The sequence below is a fragment of the Rhipicephalus microplus genome, unplaced genomic scaffold, assembly GCF_043290135.1.
Source record: "Rhipicephalus microplus isolate Deutch F79 unplaced genomic scaffold, USDA_Rmic scaffold_21, whole genome shotgun sequence".
Taxonomy (NCBI): domain Eukaryota; kingdom Metazoa; phylum Arthropoda; class Arachnida; order Ixodida; family Ixodidae; genus Rhipicephalus; species Rhipicephalus microplus.
The window spans coordinates 2765180-2785481 of NW_027464594.1; the positions used below are offsets into that span (position 1 = coordinate 2765180).

At 50.1% G+C, this 20302-nt stretch overlaps 1 non-coding gene and 1 pseudogene across 1 annotated transcript; both read left to right on the forward strand.

Moving 5' to 3' along the window:
- The first annotated feature begins 7463 nt into the window (after positions 1 to 7463).
- LOC119160209 (U5 spliceosomal RNA) lies at positions 7464 to 7574 on the forward strand (annotated as a pseudogene).
- An 8938-nt stretch (positions 7575 to 16512) lies between these two features.
- LOC142785417 (U5 spliceosomal RNA) lies at positions 16513 to 16637 on the forward strand. The gene has a single exon (XR_012888955.1). It is a non-coding gene; the product is annotated as a U5 spliceosomal RNA (small nuclear RNA).
- Positions 16638 to 20302: the final 3665 nt, after the last annotated feature.

A 20302-nucleotide genomic window follows, 5' to 3' on the forward strand; every position in this document is an offset into this window, starting at 1 on the left:
TCGGGTTCCTCCTCGCCGGGAGAGCTACGGGGTCTGCTGTGCGTTCGTGACCATATTTGGTAACATTTTGGGGCGCCGGGACCATATATGGACCTCGTGTTGGGTTGTGCCACTCCTTGTGTTGTGAGAGGTGTTTTCCCCTCCCTCGTGGCCGAGGTGCCGGCGACACCGTATTGGCTGACGATGCGGACAAGGCGCCCAGTGTCAACAACGTGGCGCTATAAAATGCCGAAGACGTTTTGTATCACACGCACTCTTCTCTCTTTGGGTCAGTTGACCACTTCTCCACATGTAAATAAATCTCTGTTGTTCGTTCGGGCGCTTCTTCTCGCTGAATTGTCGGACGATAGATCCTGCGACGGGGCCAGCTACCGAAAACGAGACCGGCAGGACCCGGAGTCCCAACAACTGGATGGCAGCGGCGGGATGCTGATAACCCCGAAAGCGACCACTGGACGGAGTGAGCCCGAAGTTCAACAACGGGACGACAGGAGAAGGAGGACACGAGCTCGTCGACTTCCAGAGGGAATCGAACGGCACTTCTGAGAGGCACGACGCCGGAGACATGACTGCGAACTGGGTGAGTGCCGGCTTTCTCTGTTAAATTTTACCAGGCATTTACTCTATGTGTTAAGTAAAAGCTGGTAGAGAGGGGCTGTCTTGGTCATTGGGTTAACAGGTAACTTGCTTCAGGCAGAAATTGTGTGATAGCTTGGTTAAGCTCTTTCTGTCAGTGGCGTCAAGGTTAACAGTGACAGGGCAGGATTCCGTGTAAGAGCTTTTGAAGCTTTATTTGTAGACTAAGTTAACGGAAAACTTGAGGCAAGGCAGGTATCTAGAGCTGTCGTTGCCGTCAAGGTTAATTAGTTGCAGGACAGGAATCTTCGTGGAACAGAGACAGCGGTACTGGAGGCAGCCATGAATCTGAAATCCCTGCGAAAGTCCATGTTGTTGCAAGGGAGTTGAATCTGGAGGTGTCGGACTCTCAAAGAAAGCCAGAGCTGAAAGAGGCGATTCTCGCATTGGGGGCGGAGGATGACGAGCTGTCAGAATGTGTCGAGGAGATTCAGGAGAGGCAAGCGGCAGAGGCCGAAAGAAAGGCGGCCGCGGCCGAGGCCGAAGCAAAGGCGGCGGAGGCCGAAAGGAAAGCGGCAGAAGCCGAGGCAGATAAGATGCGAAAGCACGAGCTTGAAATACAGCGCCTCGAGCTAGAGATTAGCCATAATAGTAGAACAGGAGGCAGCGAGGCATCCGGTACCGCAGAGCGGGCCAGGTTCAAAATGACGGACCTAATGAGATCGTACAAGCTAGGGGAGGACATTGGGCTGTTTCTCGTCAACTTTGAGAGAACTTGTGAAAGGCAAGGTTTCAGCCAGGATACGTGGCCTCAACGCTTGTTGTCCCTACTTCCGGGGGAGGCTTCAGAAGTAATCGCGCGCCTCACGAAAGAGGAGGCGGACGAGTAGAGTGAGGTAAAGTCGAGCCTTCTCAAGAAATACAGGTTGTCAGCGGAAGGTTTCAGACAAAAATTTCGCAACGCCGTAAAAGAGAGCAATGATTCATACCCGGATGCTTACAAGTTAATGGCCAACATGGGGGAGTGGCTGAAAGAGGCAAAGGCGTATGGGAATCATGACAAGGTGCTCGAGTGTATCGGTCTGGAACAATTCTATCAAAGGTTACCAGAAAAGGTGAGGTTCTGGGTGCAGGATAGACCGGACGTGAACACCGTAACAAAAGCCGCAGAGCTCGCTGAAGAATTCGTTACGCACCGCGCCCTCGGGGCAAGCAGCGAGCCAAAAAGGGAAAAATTCCTACGGCCGAATAAGGCGCCGTTTAGAAAACAACCAACGAGTCTCGCACAAAAGGGTGAGGAAAACAATTCATCTAACCATGGGGCGTCGGCAGAGGCAAGCAAAAGGAAATTTGAGGCGAGAAAACCGGCTGCTTGTTTCAATTGCCACGAAACAGGGCACTTCGCGAAAGACTGCCCGAAAGAAAAGGTAGCCTTTTTATCTATAAATGAAGCCGACGAGAACATGAAGTTGTTAGAGCCCTATATGTACGACCTTACCGTGAACGGCAAGCAGTGTCGGGTTTTTAGAGACTCCGCAGCCACTATGGACGTAGTTCATCCGTCTTTTGTTCAGTCCGGACAGTATTCAGGAGACTGTGCCTGGATTAGACAAGCCGTAGAAGCAAACAGTCAGTGCCTCCCCGTAGCTAAAGTTGTCCTTAAAGGCGCATTTGGTACGTTGGAAACGGAAGCCGCGGTATCGCCATATCTACCCCCTCAGTATCCTTACTTATTTTCAAATAAGTCAGATCAAATGCTGAAGGAGAAAGGTCTAACGGTGGGAGAAGGCATAGTGCAGGCACTGACTAGATCGAAGGCACGTGCGCTAGCTGCGAGAGCATCATTCACTGAGGCAAACAAGCCTCAAATCGACAACGGGCCTGGTTGCGAGTTGGACACCACGGTAACAAATCGACTTGTGCGAGAACAGGCTGCAGAAGCCGTAGTCGCGGAGGCAACCATTCCTAAAGGCGACGTTGACCTCCTCCCGAATTGGAAGGGGTCAATTACGCCTCGTTGACCGAGCAAATAGAAAATGCCGTTGCTCCCAAGCCGATTCCTGGTAGTACAGAGGATAGCACAGAGGGTGACACATTCCAGGTACCAGGAAATACAAAAGAGTTGTGTGTCATGCCAACTTCGGATAATTTCAGTCGGCTGCTGCAGGTGAGTCCCGCTTCATTAATAACCGAACAAAAGGGAGACCCGACGCTTAAGCAATTCCAGGACAGTTCGAAAGAGGGAATCGCCAAACGAAATGTGAGATTCCAAGAGAGGAGCGGCATACTCTATCGAAAATATCTAGATAGGCGAGGAGTAGAGTTTGACCAGGTAGTCGTACCTCAGGCGTATTGTCAGGATTTGCTTAGTTTGGTGCATGGAGAATCATGGTCAGGCCACTTAGGCGTAAAGAAGACGAAAAATCGTCTTTTACAGGAATACTACTGGCCTGGATGCTTTAAAGATGTAGAGAGGTTTGTAAAATCTTGCGATGTGTGTCAGCGAGTGGGTAAGCCGGGAGATAAGGCGAAATTTCCAATGAAGCTGGTACCCGTAATCACTGAGCCCTTTCGTCGGTTGGTAATTGACACAGTAGGTCCTTTGCCCAAGACAACTTCAGGCTACCGTCACATCCTGACCTTAATTTGCCCAGCTACTAAATTTCCAGAGGCGGTCCCGCTAAAAGAGCTAAGTTCCGTCGAAGTAGTGAACGCACTTCTGTCCGTGTTTGCCCGGGTAGGCTTTCCTGCCGAGATACAATCAGACCAGGGCACCATTTTCACGAGTGCCTTAACGACAACCTTTCTAGAGTGGTGTGGCGTGAAATTATTGCATAGTTCAGTCTACCATCCGCAGTCGAACTCGATAGAAAAGCTTCACTCCGTGATGGAGCGAGTGTTAAGAGCCAACCTGTGCTTAGTTCACCGGACTACTCGAGGCCTTTCATAGTCCAATGCGACGCTAGTGATAGAGGCATGGGGGCAGTTCTTAGTCAAAGGGATGAGGGGGATCAAGAGCATCCCGTCCTCTATGTTGGCCGGAAACTCACCCTTCGCGAGCAGGTTTACAGCGCTAGCGAAAAGGAATGTGCGTGCTTGGTTTGGGCAGTCCAGAAACTGGCTTGTTATATTGCCGGAAGCAAGTTCATTGTGGAAGTGGACCACTGTCCTCTCACCTGGCTACAGACCATGTCCTCTAAGAACGGCCGCCTGCTGCGTTGGAGCCTCGTTTTGCAACAATATACGTTTGAAATACGCTACAAAAGGGGTGTACTCCATCGCAACGCTGATGGCTTAAGTCGATGCCCCTGACGCGAGAGGATGTCTCGAGAACTCTGGCATTTTTTTTCCTGACCTAGACAAGAGCTAGTGATTGTTTTTTTTTTTACTCTTTTAGGTGTACTTGTTTGAAAACGTTAAAGACACGGCTATCCAGGGTTTCGGGTTCGGTGTGCTTCCAGTGTTGTTGTTTTGTGTCACCTTAAACTGTGAGTAACATTTTGAATAAATTGTGTATTTCCTTTAATATCAGTTAAAGGGGAAAATTGCCTGGTGGAGTTTGGCGGAATTGTCCGGCGCTCACCGGCTGAGTAGTTGTGTTTTCATGTGCGTATGTGACGTCTGTTGAGCCCTCAATGAAGCAGGTGTTGCCCTCTACTTCATCAAAGACGGTCGTCACCAAACCGACTGCCGGCGCTGATCTCTCCGGACAGTGGCTGCAAACCTCAGCCCATCGAGATCTTCACCCCCCCGCGCGAGAGACTGTTACGACCGGCCCTGGGGAGCCAAGCAGGGAGAGTTTGGGGGAGAACCGGTTCTGGACCTGACGGTGTCGTCCACCCCCACCTCCCCATTCGGGTTCCTCCTCGCCGGGAGAGCTACGGGGTCTGCTGTGCGTTCGTGACCATATTTGGTAACATTTTGGGGCGCCGGGACCATATATGGACCTCGTGTTGGGTTGTGCCACTCCTTGTGTTGTGAGAGGTGTTTTCCCCTCCCTCGTGGCCGAGGTGCCGGCGACACCGTATTGGCTGACGATGCGGACAAGGCGCCCAGTGTCAACAACGTGGCGCTATAAAATGCCGAAGACGTTTTGTATCACATGCACTCTTCTCTCTTTGGGTCAGTTGACCACTTCTCCACCTGTAAATAAATCTCTGTTGTTCGTTCGGGCGCTTCTTCTCGCTGAATTGTCGGACGATGGATCCTGCGACGGGGCCAGCTACCGAAAACGAGACCGGCAGGACCCGGAGTCCCAACACCATTGAACATGTGTCTATTGATTGTAAGAATGCTATTTTCTTTTCGGACATTTAACAGAGGACTTTAAAAAAAATTTACCTCTTACTCCATATGGAATTCGTTTTTTGCCTTGTGATAGTTCTGTGCAAAATTTGGATCTTATAATTTTACTTGGTCTTCATTCGGTTTGGCGTAGTATGCTATCGTACAGACACTGTGATGTAAGAGTTCTATCCGTTAATGAGTGTTTCATGAAAGCTGTTATAAAAGTGCGAGATGTGTATAAGACTACCGACTGTGTTGAAGATGTAATATCTTTGTTTGATGCGTTATCACACATGAAACACGTGCGATGGTGATTGTCAGATTAGCTTGACCTGTAGTCAAAAAGGCAATAAAGAGAAAAAATTGAACGGGTGCCACTATAAGGAGCTTCGCCCATAAAATTGGCAGATCCCACGTACAGTGGGAATCGATGATATGCAAAGCACGAATGAGGAAGGTTGATATGTCACTTTCAATCCAGCACAACGTTACGAGGTTTAGGTAAATAATGCCGCGCATGACTTCCGTGCCATGATTATCATGTTTGGATGTGTCGTTTACCTTCGTCGTCTGTCCCGTGATACCAAATTTAGTATATGTGGAGCAAGCGAAACGGCCGCGAGCACACTATGAGCGTGGTATGTTGTCATGTTCTTACAAGGCACGCGTGTCAGGATTATCATGTTTGCGCCAGTCATATATTTTGTGATCCATTGACGTGGCGTAACACCAAATTTGGTATATGTGGAGCTAGCAAAACGGCCGCGAGCGCATCAAGAAAGGCCCAATATAGTCTAATGTAGAGTTAACGCGCGCGAACGCTGGGCACAGCAACGCTACGATAGCGAAACGCGAGCACTTTATAGTCTGACACCATGCAGGCGCGACCAGCATCCGTCGGTACGGCCCGATTGCAACCGGCGCAAAATGCGACTTGCTGTATTTCAGCCGATGCGTTACCCAGACAACACTGCGTCTCCCTCTTTGCGTAACGAAACGACGCCGAACACGTTGAAACGCGCATGCGTCGAAACAACGCAGCGCGGCGTTCGACTGTGAGTATATGCCAGGACCAGCGCCAGGCGTGGCAACGCTGGCGTGACGCGACGAAATGAACGCCGGCGAGCACGCACACCACATCGGAATGTATTGGTGCCTTGACATGTAGTCATGTTATCACATGACACGCATATCATGATTATCATGATTGCGCCAGTCGCATATCTTCGTCATCCATTGTCGTCACGTAATACAATACTTGTTACATGTGAAGCGAGTGAAACGGCAGCGAGCGCATCATGACTGTGGCATGGAGTCATGTTACATGACGCGCATGTCGTGATTATCATGTTTGGATGTGTCATTTACCTATGTCGTCCATTCTCGTCGCGTAATACCGAGTTCGGTAGATGTGAAGCTGGTGAAACGGCCGCGACTGCATCATGAGCATAGCATGTAGTCATGTTGTTACATCACACGCATCTCATGTTTATCATGTTTGCACCAGTACCATACTTTCGTCATCTATTTACGTCACGTAATACCAAAGTTGGTGTAAGTGAAGCTAACGAAAATTCCGCGAGTGCATCATGAGTGTTACAATTAGTCATGTTGTTACATGACACGCATCTCATTATTATCAAGTTTGCACCAATCACATACCTTCGTCATCCATTCACGTACCGTAATATCAAGTTTGGTATATGCGACGCTAGTGAAACGGCCGCGAGCGCATTATGAACGTGGCCTGTAGTCGTGTTGTTACATTATACGAATGTCATGATTTTCATGTTAGAGTCTGTCGCTTGTGTTCGCCATGCAATTATGTCATACCATACCAGTTTTACAGCATATCATGTGAATGAAACTACCGCAAGAGCAGCAAGCCCATGACATGTAAGTCATAAAATTTAAGGCATAAATGTCACGATTTTCATGTTATCACTAGTCAAATATGTTCTTCATACAGTCATGTTATGCCATACCAAGTTTGAAATTGATACCATCACCGAAACGGCCAAGAGAGCTAAAAGTCGCAGGCGGCTAGATAGATAGATAGATAGATAGATAGATAGATAGATAGATAGATAGATAGATAGATAGATAGATAGATAGATAGATAGATAGATAGATAGATAGATAGATAGATAGATAGATAGATAGATAGATAGATAGATAGATAGATAGATAGATACGCTCAACAAGTTCGCTAAGAAATGCTTCGTATTCAAAAACCGTTTCAGGCACCCTTTAAAGAGCTTAGCCCCTAAAAACTACGAAATACGAAGCGCGCGAAGTATGAAATAGAAGCGTGCTCACATGCCGTTACTCCGACACTTCCAAACAAACTTTGATGGAAGTGTACACGGCTGCAAGCATTTCTCGTCAGTATAGGAGCATAAACTGAAATCAAGATGGCAATATTTGACATCCGTTATTTAAAAGGTATACGTAAAAATGTGAATCGTGTAGAAAAGTTCTATGATAACACATATGTATTAACATTGAAAGCCGAAAACCTACAAAAAGCCTCTATATAAACTTGTCCAAGTACTCTAGCCATTTTTCAACACCCCTGAATGTGGACCTCGATTAAATCATTGCTCAGGCCTTTCCTCAGCTTTCGCCTTTTACTAAAGATTGCCGTGGGGAAGGACAACTAAATGAGCCTATAGTCAAGTTTTTGCGAGGCCTTGCCCGTTTGGGCGAGGCCTACTGTACAAATCGAAAAGAAGAATTCGATACATCTGCTACCTTCGACCCGCCGCTCGGTTTTGCGGTCGTGACAAGTTGCGTTGCTTGACTGCACACCCGAAGGCAATGACGGCGCTTCGTTTCCGCGACTTTCATGACCGGAGTCGCTCTACCATTGTGGCGGACTTGCTACTGATTTAAAAAGCCACTCGCCAGGTTTGACAATTTGAGCTGACAAGCGCAATGCGTACATGGGGCGTTCGCAATCACGTCTGCCAAAGAGGGCTGCACAGCCGAGTGCAGACGTTGCGGGGGCCGTCATGGGACGCGCGAGTGTTTCCGCAGGCGTTCCTACGCGGCCGCTGCCCGCGGTTCAACAGTGCTGACAGTCACCAACGAAGCACCTAGCCAGTCATCCGGCGCCCCTTCGCCGAGGTCGGGTGAGTCCTCTTCACGCCTTCAGGTCCTCATGCCTAAGACCGCGCCCCGGACGACCGCAAAGGGCCCCCTCTCTTGGCGTAGCGACGGGGAATCAGACTCGAGCTCAGGCAGCAGTGCGGCGTCTTCATGTGTCAAGGAAGAGACGCGCGGAGCGTCTGCCTCCATTGCTTCGGCGTCGGCGTCTTCTGGCGCAGATACAACCGATACCGAGACTGGCCCGACGCGATCGGCGTCCCTTACGACACCCGCAAGCCCATCGGGCGCCGAGGACTGGCCGCCTTTTGCTACCTTAGAAGACGCGTCCCCGGCGCCTCCTGAGCAAGAGGAGACAAGCCACCCCGTCTCCAACGCCCCGGCCAACGTGCTGGCCCCTGTCATGGCACAGGATTTGGGAGGGCTTCTGCAAGCCACGGCCCCGGATGACAGGCCCATCGTGAGCCGCGCGCACTACGCCCTGCCTGAAGTCGACGACCACGCGTCGTCAGACCCTTCCCCCGAGCGGGTTGTGCCCCACAAGGGCCGGCGACCGGACCCGCCCGTGGTTCACCCGGCGTCTGGCCGCGAGCGGAGATCTCGCTCGCGCTCGCGTCGTCGCCGCGGGGACGGGGCTGGTCGCGATTCGGGCGCGCGGGCCTCAAGTTGTGACACGGGCCGCGAGCCGAGGTCTCGCTCGCGTCGTCGTCAGGGAGACGAGCCGCAGCGCGACTCCCGTGAGGGTTTCCCCACTCGTGAGGCGAGGCAGCGGCGGACCGGGCTTGACGTAAGCAGCAGCGACAGCGACGCCCCGCCGAAGGCGAAGACCCCGAGGTTGGGTAAGAACGCCGTTACCAAGGGGGACGCCCCCGCGGATGGCGGTGAAGCAGGCGAGTAGGCCGCTGGCGTATCGGCGCCGTGCGGCACCGGGGCAAGGGGGGGGTTGCTTACGCGCCTCGGACGCGCCGTCCCTTTGCGCCTGGAGTGAGCAGACGCTGTTCGCGCCCTCTGTGCCGGGCGTGGTTTTTTTCCATTTCACTGGTGGTTCCACCTCGCTTTCCTCTGTGTTTTGCGGCGACGCCGCTCGCGTTGTCTGCTCCCGCTTAGTTTGTTACATTCCTTCTGGCTCCCTTTATTCTGTTTCTTTTTTTTGCTGCGACGCAGCTCACACTGATGGTGTCGTCTGCTCTTCGTCTTTAGCCAAACCTGCCGCCTTTAAGTTCCCTGTATGCGCTGCTCCACGCCCTCGCCGGCTGCGCAGCTCCCAGCTAGACTCTGTGACTCCCAGCGCCCCAAGACTAAACCAGCAAGCAGCGACAGTGACGCACCACCACAAGCAAAAACAAAAAAAAAATCTTGGGAAGCTCCGTCCAGAGGGAAACAAGCTCACGCCCGACGGCGGCATACATAAAAATGACGTTACGAGCCGATTCCACTTTGCCTTGCGCAACCGTGCACGGCACTACGCCACCCTCCTCTCCTGCGAGTCGTTTGTTGACACTTCTCCGGCCACGCTCGCTTCCGTCTTGCTCCGTCCCCTCTCCCACGTGGTTTTCATCGATGCATCCTGGGGCACGCTCGCTTCTGCGTCGCCCGTTCGCCCCAGACTGCCTTCCGCGCACGCCTAGTGCGCCCAAGCCTGTCATGGCGTAAATCGGCACCCTTTCCGCTATCAGCGGCGCTCACTTTGCTTCCCTTTCCGCACCACCTCCTTCGTTCGCCGGAGCCCCGGCTTTGTTTGTGTATGTTTACGTTCGCCACCTGGAATGTTCGCGGCTTTCGCGACGAGTCTAAACAGAGGGATGTACTAATTTACGCACAGGCACAAGCCATAGATATCCTTTTTGTGCAAGAAACGAACTTCAGGACCCCATTAGACGTGGCCATTTTCCGTCGGAAATTCCAGGTGGATGCCTTCTTTTCGTTAACCAGCTCCAAATCCTGCGGAGTTGCCGTTATCTTCATTTCCAACCGTTTCATGAAGAAATCCTTTTGCAATTTTGGAACGAATGGGCGCATGCTGATGCTGGACGTTTTTGTGAACGGCAAAAAGATCCGATTCGTCAATATTTATGCCCCGGTCACGAGGTCCGACACGAACGCTTTTTTTGCGGAGATACACCAGCTCGTGTTAAAACCACTTCCGCACGTACTACTCGGCGACTTTAATTGCGTCGTCAACGCGCAGCGAGACTTGAAGGGTCCCGGCCAGAGGGGGTCAACATACCACGCAAGGGAATTGGTGAACGTCCTAAGACATATCAACCTAACGGACGTTTGGGTACATATGCACAATGATCGGTTCGTGCCAACTAGGACCTCACGCACCACGCAAAGCCGAATTGATCGCATCTATCTCCCGGACTACTTGGTTCCCTCAGTAGTTAGGTGCGAAGTGTTGACCCCCCCCCCCCCCCCATAGACCTCGCAAAAAGATCGGATCATGCTCCGCTAGTGACGGTGTTGAGAGGAACACCCGGACAACGCCTGGGAGACCTAGGCTGGCGGATCGATCCCAACCTTCTGCAGGACGACGTTTGCGTCGCCCGAATCTAAGACCGCCTGCAGGAGTCAGTAGAATCCGCTGTCCCCTTAAACCCGGAAAGTTGGGACCTGCTGAAGAGCTCGTGGAAGGACATCTTGCAGGAGGAGGGCAGAGACAGGAAAAAGAGGCTGACACAGCAGATGAATGAAATCCTCTGCAGGATACGAATTATACGGAGGGCAGAGCTTCTGACATCATGCACAAGGGATTATCTCGCCGCTTTGGAAGAGACCCGCGCTAAACTGCTTCAACGCAGGACAAGCCGGCGGGCACAGCCAACAGGTCAAGAGAACCCCTTCTACGACGACATAAGAGAAGTGCACGGAAATGGTGGTATGCAACTGGCAGAGGTGAAACGCCCAGACGGTTTAATGGCTACCGACCCGCAAGAAATAGCAGGCATCTTCCAAAACCACTTTGCAGGCCGCTTTCAAGAAAGAGAACCACGAGGAGACGGTCCCCCACTACATCTGGTTAAAGCCCTCTGCCAGAATCTCCGGCACCCGGAAGAGGAGGAGCTCGCAAGTCTATGCCGTGAAGCAACGATGGAAGAATTGAGCAGCGCTATACGGAACATGCCCCCGAATTCAGCCCCGGGACCGGATGGGCTCACGGCGGGTTTTTACGCCACGTTCTTCGACTCCTTGAGCGACGCCCTTCTGGAAACAGTGAATGCCTTTCTCACTGAAAAGAAGAAACCCGCCTCCTTTGGTGCCAGCCGCATAGTACTGTTGTACAAGGAGGGCTCACCCCCAGAAGACCCAGCATCGTGGCGCCCGATAACCATGCTTAATGTCGATTATCAGATCACTGCTGCCATCTTGAACAACAGATTGAAGCCACTCTTGGCGACGTTAATCTCCCCTTGCCAGGCGTGTGCTGTTCCCGGCCGCTCCATTTATGCGAACCTAACGGTCACGAGAGATGCTTTCGAGTACATGACCCAGAAGATGCTTTCCGGTGTATTTCTTTCACTAGACCAAGCGAAAGCATTTGCCAAGGTCAGACATGTGTACCTATTCCAGGTTATGCAGGAGTTCGGCTTACCAACGACTTTCATCGACCTCATCAAGCTTCTATACTCGGACTTGACGAGCAACGGGGTTGTGAACGGTGCGGTCACGCCTTCATTTAGCTACACTCGTGGTATAAGACAGGGCTGCCCGTTGGGTCCTACCCTGTTTATCCTCTCGATCGAACCGCTCCTGACAAGCCTGACCACAGCCTCTAACATCCGAGGCTTCCCACTGACCGGAAGCGACGAGCTCAAGGTGCTAGCGTACGCCGACGATGTGTCTCTTTTTTTAAGAGACGAGCGCGGCTTACGCGAGTTCCGGAGCGCCTTTCACCGTTACGCCCAGGCCTCTGGCGCCGAGCTGAACTCGGAGAAAAGCAAAGCGCTTATTTTTCGTTCCTTCCCTTAAGAGGCACTCGGGAATATTGAGACGGTAGACACGGTGAAGGTCCTCGGAATATACTTCAGCTGTAACGGCGTGACAGAGAAGACTTGGCAGCAAGCGCTGGAGCGTGCTCAACGGGTAGCTACCCGCGCCGAAAGCCTTGAGCTCAACCTGCGGGAGAAGGCGCAGGTAGTCAAGTTGAGCGTATGCGCTTTCGCAAACCACGTTAGCCGGTTGGTGGTGATCCCAACCCGAATAGCGAGCCAACTGAATAAGATCATTGGGCACCTATTGTGGGACGGAAAACCTGCCCCGATTAGGCGCAACCTGCTCTATTTACCGATGAGTGAAGGAGGTCTCGCCTTACCACACGTCACGGTAACGAGCAAAATTCTAGCCCTAAAGACAACACGAACCCTGCACCAAGCTGGCGAATTCATCGGCAGGAACCTCCTGCGATACTGGGCGAGTACGAACGCAGAGTTTCTCGACGCCGGGAGACATACGGGACCACTCGCGGAAACACCGTCGCAGTTCTACAAAACAGTGGCAATAACAATGCGCATGATACAGAAGGAAGCCTCCGAGTGCGACATTGACAAAGATCCGCCCGTCAGCATTGCGGAGGCTCTAGTAAAAAACCAGCTCTCGGAAGAAGAGAGAATGAAAGTCGGCGCATGGAAAAAGAAAACGTTACAAAGAGGCCGCCTTTGCGCAAGAGAAGTGCAGGACTTCGTGTGGAAGTTGAACTGGGACGTCCTCCCAACACGGCAGCGATTAAAGAACTTCGGAGTGGTACCATCAGACCAGTGCCCCAACTGTCGGGCCACTGAAACATCGAAGCACGCGTTGTACGAGTGCCCCGCAGCTATACCCATCTGGCGGCTGGTGGCGCGAGACTTCAAGATCCGACCCCCCCCCCCCCCCCCAGCACTGGCCCGGAACAAGGGTGCATTCGCACGACTGGTTATCGTATGCACCATGTTCATAATATGGAAGCGGCGTTGCCTGGCTGAGGTTCGGAAAACGCCGATGCGTGCAGCATTCCCCGCAATAACGCGAATCCGCAGACTTTTGCGGAATTCGCTAGCGGAAGAGCTAGAGGCGAGCGGCGAGGAAGCATTTCTTCGCCGCTGGCATACAAGATTCTTTTTTGTTAAGGAGGGGAAGATCCACCTCCCAATTACCCCATATTATAGCCTTCCCCCCCCTTGGAAAAACACGCAAGGACAAATATGCCTGTGAAGTGACATAAGCAGATGTAATAACACCGCTTAATGGAATCCTTTCGTGTGGCTTGTATAAGAATGCGCCTGCGCACTTGTGTGAAGTGTATACAGCATCATTTCCTCCTCGCGATTCAGTGTTGCGCGCCTTCTTATGCTCACCCCTTCCTTGTAACATTGTATAAGGATGTTATAGGCCTTGCGTAGCATGAAGCGGCAAGTGCATGGTTCACGTAGAAGATAGGACGAGATAGCGCGCATCGTGGCCCCAGGAACACGAAGCAACAAGAGCAACAAGAAGATCATTGTCGGTGAAGATAGATGTAAATAATTCCGAAACCTGTACAAATAAATTCTCGTTGTTGTTACACCATATGCTTGACTTCTTTGTATCTTCAGACAGGGTAGAACGACACAGCTTGTCACCGTTCTTGCGCGAAGTTGAGTTTTCATATCGCTTCTTAAGGGCAAGGTTTTCAATAGATTACCTAACTAATGTGAAAAGAAAGCGTCTTATGAAATACTTATTACAGAATGTTTTCTTGTGCCCCTTTACCGTTCAAATTGTAAAAAGTCATTTGGACATGACGTACTAAAGCAAGTGAAAAACATGTGTACACCACCCAATGTTAAAACCTTCTTTTTTAAACTTCATACGGGAACCTTGCCAGTAAAAACGCGGCTTGAAAAGAGAGGGATATATGTACCATGGGGAAGCAACTGTCTCCTGTGTAACAAACCTGAGACCATTGAACATGTGTTTATTGATTGTAAGAATGCTATTTTCTTTTAGGACATTTAACAGAGGACTTTAAATAAATTACCTCTTACTCCATATGGAATTCGTTTTTTGCCTTGTGATAGTTCTGTGCAAAATTTGGATGTTATAATTTTACTTGGTCTTCATTCGGTTTAGCGTGGTATGCTATCGTACAGACACTGTGATGTAAGAGTTCTATCCGTTAATGAGTGTTTCGTGAAAGCTGTTATAAAAGTGCGAGATGTGTATAAGACTACCGACTGTGTTGAAGATGTAATATCTTATTTTGATGCGTTATCACGCATGAAACACGTGTGATGGTGATTGTCAGATTAGCTTGACCTGTTGTCAAAAAGGCAATAAAGAGAAAAAAATGAACAGGTGCCACTATAAGGAGCTTCGCCCATAAAATTGGCAGATCCCACGTACAGTGGGAATCGATGATATGCAAAGCACGAATGAGGGAGGTTGATATGTCACTTTCAATCAAGCACAACGTTACGAGGTTTAGGTAAATAATGCCGCGCATGACTTCCGTGCCATGATTATCATGTTTGGATGTGTCGTTTACCTTCGTCGTCTGTCCCGTGATACCAAATTTAGTATATGTGGAGCTAGCGAAACGGCCGCGAGCACACTATGAGCGTGGTATGTTGTCATGTTCTTACAAGGCACGCATGTCAGGATTATCATGTTTGCGCCAGTCATATATTTTGTGATCCATTGACGTGGCGTAACACCAAATTTGGTATATGTGGAGCTAGCAAAACGGCCGCGGGCGCATCATGAAAGGCCAAATATAGTCTAATGTAAAGTTGACGCGCGCGAACGCTGGGCACAGCAACGCTACGATAGCAAAACGCGAGCACTTTATAGTCTGACACCATGCAGGCGCCCGATTGCAACCGGCGCAAAATGCGACTTGCTGTATTTCAGCCGATGCGTTACCCAGACAACACTGCGTGTCCCTCTTTGCGTGATGAAACGACACCGGACGCGTTGAAACGCGCATGCGTTGAAACAACGCAGCACGGCGCTCGACTGTGAGTATATGCCAGGACCAGCGCCAGGCGTGACAACGCTGGCGTGACGCGACGAAATGAACGCCGGCGAGCACGCACACCACATCGAAATGTATTGGTGCCTTGACTGTGACAATTAGTCATGTTCTCACATGACACGCATATTATGATTATTATGTTTGCGCCAGTCGCATACCTACGTCATCCATTGGCATCACGTAATACAATATTTGTTATATGTGAAGCTAGCGAAACGGCAGCGAGCGCATCATGACTGTGGCATGGAGTCATGTTACATGACGCGCATGTCGTGATTATCATGTTTGGATGTGTCATTTACCTATGTCGTCCATTCGCGTCGCGTAATACTGAGTTTGGTACATGTGAAGCTGGCGAAACGGCCGCGAGTGCATCACGAGCGTAGCATGTAGTCATGTTGTTACATCACACGCATCTCGTGTTTATCATGTTTGCACCAGTACCATACTTTCGTCATCCATTCTGTACCGTAATATCAAATTTGGTATATGCGACGCTAGCGAAACGGCCGCGAGAGCATTATGAACGTGGCCTGTAGTCGTGTTGTTACATTATACGAATGTCATGATTTTCATGTTAGAGTCACTCGCTTGTGTTCGCCATGCAATTATGTCATACCATACCAGTTTTACAGCATATCATGTGAATGAAACTACCGCAACAGCAGCAAGCCCATGACATGTAAATCATGAAATTTAAGGCATAAATGTCACGATTTTCATGTTGTCACTAGTCAAATATGTTCTTCATACAGTCATGGTATGCCATACCTAGTTTGGTATTGATACCATCATCGAAACGGTCAGGAGAGCTAAGAGTTGTAGATAGATAGATAGATAGATAGATAGATAGATAGATAGATAGATAGATAGATAGATAGATAGATAGATAGATAGATAGATAGATAGATAGATAGATAGATAGATAGATAGATAGATAGATAGATAGATAGATAGATAGATAGATAGATAGATAGATAGATAGATAGATAGATAGATAGATAGATAAATAGATAGATAGATAGATAGATAGATAGATAGATAGATAGATAGATAGATAGATAGATAGATAGATAGATAGATAGATAGATAGATAGATAGATAGATAGATAGATAGATAGATAGATAGATAGATACGCTCAAATTCGCCGAAGTTCGCTAAGAAATGCTTCGTATTCAAAAACCGTTTCAGGCACCCTTTAAGGATCTTAGCCCCTAAACACTACGAAATACGAAGCGCGCGAAGTATGAAATAGAAGCGTGCTCACATGCCGTTACTCCGGCACTTCCAAACAAACTTTGATGGAAGTGTACACGGCTGCAAGCATTTCTCGTCAATATGGGAGCATAAACTGAAAAAAAGAAGGCTATATTTGACATCCGTTATTTAAAAGATATACGTTAGGAATTTGAATTGTGTAGAAAAGTTCTATGATAATACATATATATTAACAATAAAAGCCAGAAACCCACAAAAAGCCTCTACACAAACTTGGCCAAGTGCTCTAGCCATTTTTCAACACCCCGGAATATGGACCTGGGGTTAATCATTGCTCAGGTCCTTCCTCAGCTAGTCGAATCAATCTTTCGCCTTTTACTAAAGATTGCCGTGGGGAAGGACAACTAAATGAGCCTATGGGCAAATTTTTGTGAGGCCTTGCCCGTTTGGGCGAGGCCCACTGTACAAATCAAAAAGAAGAATTCGATGTCTTAGATATATTTGCTACTTTCGACCCGCCGCTGGGATTTGCGGTCGTGACAAGTAGCGTTGCTTGACTGCACACCCGAAAGTAATGGCGGTGCTTCGTCTCCGCGACCTTCATGACAAGAATCGCTCTGCCATCGTGGCGGACTTGCTACTGATTTAAAGGGCCACTCGCCAGGTTTGACAATTTGAGCTTACAAGTGCAATGCGTACAAGGGGCGTTTGCAATCACGTCTGCCAAAATGTGCACTGCTACACGCCGCAAAAATGGGTCCGATTTCAAGATGAACACTGCTCCGCTTCCTTTCGTGGGCGTGCACCCGGAGTATAGACAATTCTAGCTGGGCACACGTAACGAGCCTACGTACGCGGCACGATACGTTGCGGACGCTGCATGCAAAGCGCTCAACGACACCTCTAGGTCACCGTATTGACTGTACCGAGATACGTTTGGTTCAACAAGACGTATGTTATCAGAAATAAAACAGCGACAGGTCCAAGTGCTCACGCACACAGTGCGCTGTAAATTGTTCTTTCAGTACTTCCTTGAGGCACCAAGCAATCTCTTTCTACTGCCCCGCCGTGGTGGTCTAGTGGCTAAGGTACTCGGCTGCTGACCCGCAGGTCGCGGGTTCCAATCCCGGCTGCGGCAGCTGCGTTTCCGATGGAGGCGGAAATGTCGTAGGCCCGTGTGCTCAGATTTGGGTGCACGTTAAAGAACCCCAGGCGGTCAAAATTTCCGGAGCCCTCCACTACGGCGTCTCTCATAATCGTATGGTGGTTTTGGGACGTTAAACCCCACAAATCAATCAATCAATCGCATTCTACTGCTCCGGATGCCTAAACGGATCGTTCGTTTCGACTTCCGCTAGCAGCTCAACATCGTCCCTCAAAGTAAAAAAAAAGGGTTCCAAATCGGCATGTCACATCGCTAATGTCGTCGAAAGACGATAGTCTTGCGTCGAGAGAAAGTAAACAAAACGTTTATCTGATGTTCTGCGCAAGAAAAACGGTGAATGGTATTATGCAGGTGCTGCATTAGAGTGCCTCGAGCATGTAGCGAAGGCAAACGAGCACATCGAAGCACGATAGACAGAAGTGCCAACTGCCAGTTATCTTCGAAAAAGAAGGCGTGCAGCCCGCGGAGAAAGATGCGCGCCAGAAACGGAGGTGATAATTAAGGTGTAAAACGCAAAGAGACGGGCAGGTGCCACCACCGTGACGTCGTAGCAAAGCGTTTGAAACACCTTTTTGAGCATCGCATTGCACTGTCAGCGCACCACTATTAAACGCTACATTCCTTAGAGTTACTTGTATGTGCCTCTTCTAGTATTAAAGGCAGACATACAAAACATCGAAGCATTGTTGTAGCGCCTCAGATATGCGCAATAATCGGTTTTTAATTGACAATCGCAGAACTTTGAGCGCTAAATCATGAGCAATATTGGAGGGCGCTGCGGATGGGGTTGGCCGTTCGATGCCGTTTCAGTTATCGTTAGGGCAGACAAAAAGACAATTGCACAGTGTCAATGACGGCCATTTTTGGTGACCCTGCGTCACGGCAATTAACGGGCGCTGCACTCCCTACTGACCGTGGGAACGGCAGGTGCATGAAAGAGAGCCGAGAAGTGCAGAATGGGGTGCTTTTCTTCGAACGTTGCCGCCGACGTTGGACCCTTTTGTAACTGCGGCGGCGTCTGCAGGGTCGTGGAAGGCCTCGATGTACCCCGAACAGGGATTAGACGACGGGACACACCGGCTGAGAGCCAAACAGTCTGACTGTTCCCACGGGGGAAACCATGGGAAAACCTCTGGTGGCCAAGTCGTATGACAACACCCCAACAGGTTGTCACTCTCGCTAGTTGAGGGCCCTCTCCTAATTAAAAAGGGGTGGGGTCAATATATTTTTGGGGGGCTGAGTTTCCATCAATGAAACGCGCATGATTGGACCCATGTAGAGATCTCTTGTCCCCAAGGAAGAGAGCGAGGAGACACGAGGGGGATTGAAGCGCAGGATTTTGCCCTGCTAGGCAGACTAGTCGCTGACCAACATGGATTAGAAACAGATCAACAAGCATCTCTTCTAGAAGTTTTTAGTGTGGCTCTGTATAGGCTGGCCACCTAAACTTAGCCGTTTGTCTAGTCTTGACGCGATATTAACGTCTGCAACATAGACATCGGGACTTCGCCTCGAGTTAGCTCAACCTGCCCGAAGTCACCTGCAAGCACTAGCTTCCCGGAGCCACCAGCGTTGCAACACCACCGACATCGCAGTCGTGCCAGAACTCTCTTCGACCTCTCGCATCCGATCGTCGGGGACACAATGCTGCCGGTCATCAAACGTATGCTTTCACCTGTTTATATCTTTGAACTTTCTCCTCTGTAGTCCTATTGTTGCTAGTTTGTGTAGTTTGTAATAGTTCTCTCTCGTAAGCTGATTTCTTGTTTCTTTATATGTATTTTTAGTTGTATAGGTGTGGATGTATTTTGTTAGCTGTATTGAAGTGTTGTACAAGTCCCGTGTGCTGCAATATCACTAGAGTAAAGTTTGTTTTGTTTTCTCACGTCTCTGATCTCTTCATTGTCTCTGATTGCGTACGGAACGAACTAACCTGCTGTCATTCCCGTCACCGAGTTCGCGCTGGCGACGCTAAATTGGCAGCTTGTAACAAAACTGGCGTCTGCGACAGGACGTTCCGTACAATAGTAAGACAGTGAGGGTTGAACGAGAACCGTGCGGACAGCGTGGTGATAAAGCCGCACAGTTGAAGCGGTCTTCCTGCATATTGCCGCGTGCATAGCTGCACTTAGCGGCGAGATAGCAACAACAACGAAGAACGCGGATTTGCTCGAGAGGCGCAGCGCAGGTGAGTGAAGATGACGACAATCTTAGCGGCCTTTTCTGAGAGCGTCTCTACAAGTTCCACTGTCCGTGTTTTTAAATAAACCCCCTGAAATTTATAACCCGCGACACTGGTGGAAGCGCTGGGTACTACCAGCTCATGGTCAGCACCCCTGTGAGAAGCCCCGAGTCCAGCCCTACGAGACAGCCATGCGTGGAGACGCCTGTGCACCGCTCAAGCCGTCGCCTTCAAGGTCTTCAACCGGAATTCGGCCTTTTAAAGGGAGCAACACTTTCGGCAGCCACCCCTACTCAAGAAATGGCAAGGAGTCGTGCACAGGGGACGGTCCAGAATATGTGCATTCCTGAACCATTTCATGGCCGGCCGAACTAAGATGCGCAAGACTGGCTTGAGCAGTTTGAACGGGGATCGCGAAGGAGAACGCAAAATACACATTGCAGTCACAAGCGCCCCCGCAGCAGGGGTCCATGGTAGCCTCGGTCGCTGAAGTCGTTCGCCATGAACTTCGACAAGCGTTTGCCTCTCCTCAGCAGTATTCCGCTCCACCGCACCGTCCAAACTCCTGTACCTATGCAGACGCTGTGCGTCGTCCATTGGATCCAGAAGTATCCTACCAGCCGAACGGATACAGCTATGCAGACGCTGTTCGCCGACCCACGCCCATGCCAGCGCCGCAGTACCTCGAACCGTATCCTGTGGCAGCCTGGGCTCAGCAGGATTCTGTCAGGCGACCCTATATGCGGAAGACCGACATATGGCGCACTGCGGATC